The sequence below is a fragment of the Amblyomma mixtum genome, chromosome 2 (assembly GCF_055824585.1).
Source record: "Amblyomma mixtum isolate Tamu chromosome 2, ASM5582458v1, whole genome shotgun sequence".
Classification (NCBI taxonomy): domain Eukaryota; kingdom Metazoa; phylum Arthropoda; class Arachnida; order Ixodida; family Ixodidae; genus Amblyomma; species Amblyomma mixtum.
Window position 1 is genome coordinate 81,422,139 of NC_143013.1, and position 5,234 is coordinate 81,427,372.

General features: G+C 48.4%; 1 long non-coding RNA gene across 3 annotated transcripts; it reads left to right on the forward strand.

Moving 5' to 3' along the window:
• The first annotated feature begins 782 nt into the window (after positions 1-782).
• LOC149359889 (uncharacterized) lies at positions 783-2,793 on the forward strand. Of its 3 annotated transcripts, none has more exons than XR_016288301.1 (3): positions 783-1,522; positions 1,635-1,785; positions 1,902-2,793. It is a non-coding gene; the product is annotated as an uncharacterized LOC149359889 (long non-coding RNA). The 3 variants fall into 3 exon arrangements; XR_016288302.1 differs by having other exon boundaries at positions 2,431-2,793; XR_016288300.1 differs by having other exon boundaries at positions 1,635-1,750.
• The last annotated feature ends 2,441 nt before the right edge of the window (positions 2,794-5,234 follow it).

Genomic DNA, 5,234 nt, shown 5'->3' on the forward strand with positions numbered 1-5,234 from the left:
CTGTAAATCACGGCACATAAATTAGATGGCTCTCCTGCTTGACGTTTCGAAGAGCAGGCGCGCCGGTGCAAAGACCGCTCTTTGTATTCGAACTCAGAAAGCGCGTTTTCTCCTACGGAGCCCGAATCACTTTCCACATCGAGTGCAGCTAACCCGCCACTCGTAAGGCTGAAAGCCGACGATAGTTACGCGAGTGAAAAAATTTGCTTCATGTTGCGAACGCCTCTGTTACGCCTCGGCTAGCTGGCAGCAGCATGCGGATTGACAGGCGCAGCGCACGCTGCCTTCGCCGCCTTCCCGCCGCCTTCGCCGAGCTCGCTCGTGCGGTTTATCGCGCAGATCACCCGCGCGCTATCTTTTCGTGGCGGCGTATCTTGGAGGCAATCTTTCATGAGTCACGCCGCAGCTTGCTGCTTGGTGTCGCTCCGCACGGTGGCGATGCAGGATAGTTTGCCAAAGTGGTTTTAACCGTTAAAAGCAGAAAAAAATCTTAGTGGAAGCTGCAAGTGCTTAGTTTTACACGAAAGTATTAGATTCAATTTGTTTTTTGGTTCTTTGATGATTTGTTTATTTTTACGTTTAGAAATTTAGTACTTCATTTGGTCATTTGGCGTTGCAGAGGCTAGCGATAGCTACGCGCGCGAAGCGGATGCTGCGCACGTTGTTGTACGTTTCGCTGCGCACTTTTTTCCGCGCTGGTTGGCACTTCACGCCGCTGCAGTTTGCGTTTTCCCGCTTTTCTGCGGTATCGTTTACTACCAGTGTTGCACTGAGATGTGAGCCTAAGTAACCTTCCATTCCTCTTCTGTGGTGAACGCGTCGGCTTTGCCGGCTACGCCACTAAGTTACGCGCCTGATTGAACCTTTGGTTTACAAATCACAAAACAGTATCAGCCAGTGTTTTACATACCAAAGTGCAGCGTTGAATGCATTAAAACAGGGCATTTGCATGTATTTGAGCCTTTGGTAAGTGGATACAGCTAGGCTGATCTCGCATGCGAGTTGCTTTCTTTACCAAGGCGATGACAAGGTGAACGTGACAAAGCTTCAAACCAACCAGCTTTGTTTAAGCGTATGTACGTTGATAAGGCGCGAATTTTTTCCTACACATTGATTAAAGTGTGTGCTCTATTGCATTCTGGCAGGGTTTTGTTCTTGCCAAGGACTCTCGTCTGGCCACCTGTGTGCTCCAATTCTCCTTGCTGTGATTGCCGTCAGTGAAACTCGCGTTAAAAAGGCTTTGGTTATCTTAACTGCGTGAAGCTTTTATTTCATTGCGATTGAGAGCCCCGGCACAAAGGTAGTTTACTCAGTGGTGCTGCTCTGTATGTGTGCAGTCTGACAGTGCAGTGAAGTACTACGGCTCTTTGCAGGCATGGCAGCTTTTATTTTTTTGGAAAACCATTGCACCGTGCACAGCTGGCGTTGCCCCTACTTCACTGTGTACATTTCGTTTTGGGTACAGGCTGTTCAACAGTGGTTTTCAGAGGACCTCCTTGCCTGCTCAACTTCTCAAGTTTTGGTAAGCACGCTTTGCAGCTGACACCTTTTCTTTCACTTCATGATTTCTTGTATAGGTCTAGGCTCTTTGCTAATGTTCATTCCACAAGCCCCATTATTTGTTTGTCCTTTAGAACTCCAACTGTTGGCCGGAGGAGCAAGGACCTGGTCTAGTTTCACGCAAATTAATAGCAGCACCTTGTACTTGGTTGTTCAGACGACTTGGCCTGGAGATTGTTTCAGTTCTGAGGTGGGAACCTGGACTAATGCTTCTTCTGCAGTGGTGTAAGTAATCTCTTGCCCACTGTTTGAGCTTCATCGTACAGATTAGAAAGGGCTTCTTTGGCAATGCAGTGTTAGGAACCTTATACACACGCACTTTTATTTGTATTATCTTTCAGATGTGCCCTGTGTGGCTGTCAAGTTAAGGTCCAAGATTTAACACATCTCTGGTGTATACTGAAGTGATGCAGGCATTACCAGGACAGCAGCATCTCTGCTGTGCTTTCATGCGACGGTGCAAGATTTCAAACATCAACCACTTTTGATTCAGCCACATTTTGCTGGAAAGAGAAAGCCTGTTTGCAAGATGCAGCTTAGGAGGTTCTATGAGTACAGTGTGCATCACAGTAAGGCAGTGCACTTGCTATTGACTGCTTGGCTTTCATGTCCATGCACACTGTTTGGATTTTGCTTCTGTTAAAGGCCTCCACAGTGATTGACTTCTTGAGTTTATGCCATAGCACTCTGCTGAAATGCCGCATGCAGTGACATCATATGCATCTATGTTTTTAATTAGCTTATTTTATTGCCTGTGCTGTCACTCCTTGCCATTTCCTGGTCTTATTTGCTTCTGACTCCTCATTGGCCATTCTACATGCACCTGACTGACTGTGCTTTTGGTTACTCTAGTATTTTTCACTTCTGCAGGCTGCTGAACAGAGCTGGATTTGACTTCCCCTTGTTACCGTCTAGTTGGCATCCTCCTTGCAAGAAAAGCGATTTTTGGAACACCTAGCGAGCTCTTCAGTGCCATCCACATCACAGCAACTTGCTCATCAACGCATCCGTTGTGAACAAGGCCCGGGGCCGAATGAATTTTTGATTTAACAATTGGTTGCTGCTCGACACTTTCCCGCCATCCAAGTGCTTACCGTTGTAACGTCGGCCAAACCAGTGAAGCTACCTCCTCCGTGGCTTCTAACATTAATTTCCTGATCCTTTTATTTTTTTTGTGGGTGTATGCACTGGATTCAATAAAGAGTAACGCACTGACTGAAAAGTGTGCTAGCACATGCATTTCTGGCTCATTACTACAGCCATACATCCGTTGTAATGTGGGCTCATTGTGAACGGGTCATTGCAAATCAGCTTTGAGTTCTTTTTTTGAGTGGTGTATACCAGAGAAATGAACTATAACATTTTTAAAGCTTTAGAGGGTTTAAACGCAGCACTGAAATCAGTATTGAAATGCGTAAAGTAATCCAGGCACCCATTTCGAAAAAAAAAAGGAACCTCTAAAAAAATTCTATAAAAGTTCTACCTCAGAAGTTTTCTAGCCGTATACAAGCTTAGCGTTAGCAGAGCTAATAGAAGGCTAGTAAACGTCTGAGTCTAAAAAACTGCTGAGCTGAAACTTCTTTTAGACGTCAAGCTTTTTTTAGACGTCTATTAGCGCTTTTTGTGTTTCGTGGGATGCGATTTCTGCACCGTGTGCACCTCAATTAAAGCGATCGCAGTACAAAAAGTTCCGATAAAGCAGTGCAAGATGGGTCGGGACAGTTGTTTGGGTAAGTATAATTCTTAATCTCCCTTGCCATGATCTCAATTTGCGGCTGAATCGAAGGAAGAAAATGCAAACAATTGATACGGGCGCACGGTCCACTGCGCGCCAAAGCGTGAGCGTTGGGAAACAACACTTTCAGGATATCCTCGGCTGCGAACGCGACCTCCACCGCGTGCAGCGAAATCAAATCGATCGAAGTACAAAACGTTTCGATGAAGGGGTGAAACATTGCTCGGGGCAGTTGTTTGAGTAATCAATTTTTTTAATGTCCCATTCCATGATCTCATTTCGGACGAAGCCAAGGCAGACAACGTACGCGCGGTCCACTGCGCGCCAAAGGGCTAGCGTTGGGAGCGTCTGCTAGCTTCCCCCTGGCTAGGTGCCGCCACCGTCGGCGCCCGGGGAGAGCCGAGAGAAGGAGCGCCGGCGTAGGAGGAGGTAAAGAGTTCCAGTGACTTTAGGAGGAGGGTAAATTGGTTTTTGAGGAAAGGAAGTGGCGCAGTATATGTCTCATATCTCGGCGGACACCTGAACAGCGCCGTAAGGGAAGGGAGGAAAGTGGAAGTGAAAGAGGAAAGAAGTGCCGTAGTGGAGGTCTCCGGAATAATTTCGACCACCTGGGGATCTTTAACGTGCACTGACATCGCACAGCACACGGGCGCCTCTTGTGTTTCGCCTCCATCGAAACGCGGCCGCCACGGTCGGGTTCCAACCCGCTACTCCGGCTCGTACACGGGCGCCTCTTGTGTTTCGCCTCCATCGAAACGCGGCCGCCACGGTCGGGTTCCAACCCGCTACTCCGGCTCGTACACGGGCGCCTCTTGTGTTTCGCCTCCATCGAAACGCGGCCGCCACGGTCGGGTTCCAACCCGACCGTGGCGGCCGCGTTTCGATGGAGGCGAAACACAAGAGGCGCCCGTGTGCTGTGCGATGTCAGTGCACGTACGTTAAAGAACCCCAGGTGGTCGAAATTTCCGGAGCCCTTCACTACGGTGTCTCTCATAGCCTGAGTTGCTTTGGGACGTTAAACCCCAATAACCCAATAAACCAACCTGTATAACTCTAGAGTTATTGTATATGCTCTCTATATAACTCTACACTGTAGCGCCATCACGCGCTCACCGCAGGAACAAGCGCTCTACGAACAAACACACACTACCGTTGAGGCTGCAGAGAAAGGCAATTGGGTGAGAGGAGTTTTTTTTTGTCTGACAGTAAGGCAGAGCTGTTCACAACTTTTGTAAGGGGGTGGTCTCCAGTCAAGCCGCCAAATTACTTAGTAGATACCCCTCAAGCAGAGAGGTCTCCCTCATATGGGTTCCTGCTCATGAAGGCATTCCGGGGAATGAGGCTGCTCACAGCCTCGCTCGAGAATTTTACATCCGAGCTGCTCTGGAAGTGCTCCGGAGTGGGAATAAAGACCCTCTCATAACGTATAAAGAAATAACTGAAACATCTAGACTGGATAGGAGAACACGCTCACTTCCGGATAGGTCACTCACTCCAAAGGAGTGCAGGGCCTGGAGGAGGCTTCAGGTGAACAGACTCTTTCCCTGCTTTATACTACACGATGAAGACACTGGGGAGCCTGAGCTCTGCAGTAGCTGCCACAGAATGACTTCGCAAAATCGCTTAATTTGGGAGTGTCAGCATTCTCCCGGGGCTAAATCACAAATCATCCCAGACCTTGCCACCTGGGAAGAGCTGATCCGAAGCCATGACCCGGATCAGCGAAGACTCATCATCCGTCAGGGGGAGACAGCTTACCACAAGACTCTCTCCGCAGTCTTCGGTGCTGAGAGCCGGCTGGGAGGCACTTCCTCCTAATTGCTGCTCCCCGACCATGAGGCCCCATGATGACGGAAATAAAGTTCATTCATTCATTCATCAATATGAGAGCAGAAAATATTTGCTTGGGGATGCCATCCTTTACCCCACTGCGTTTCTC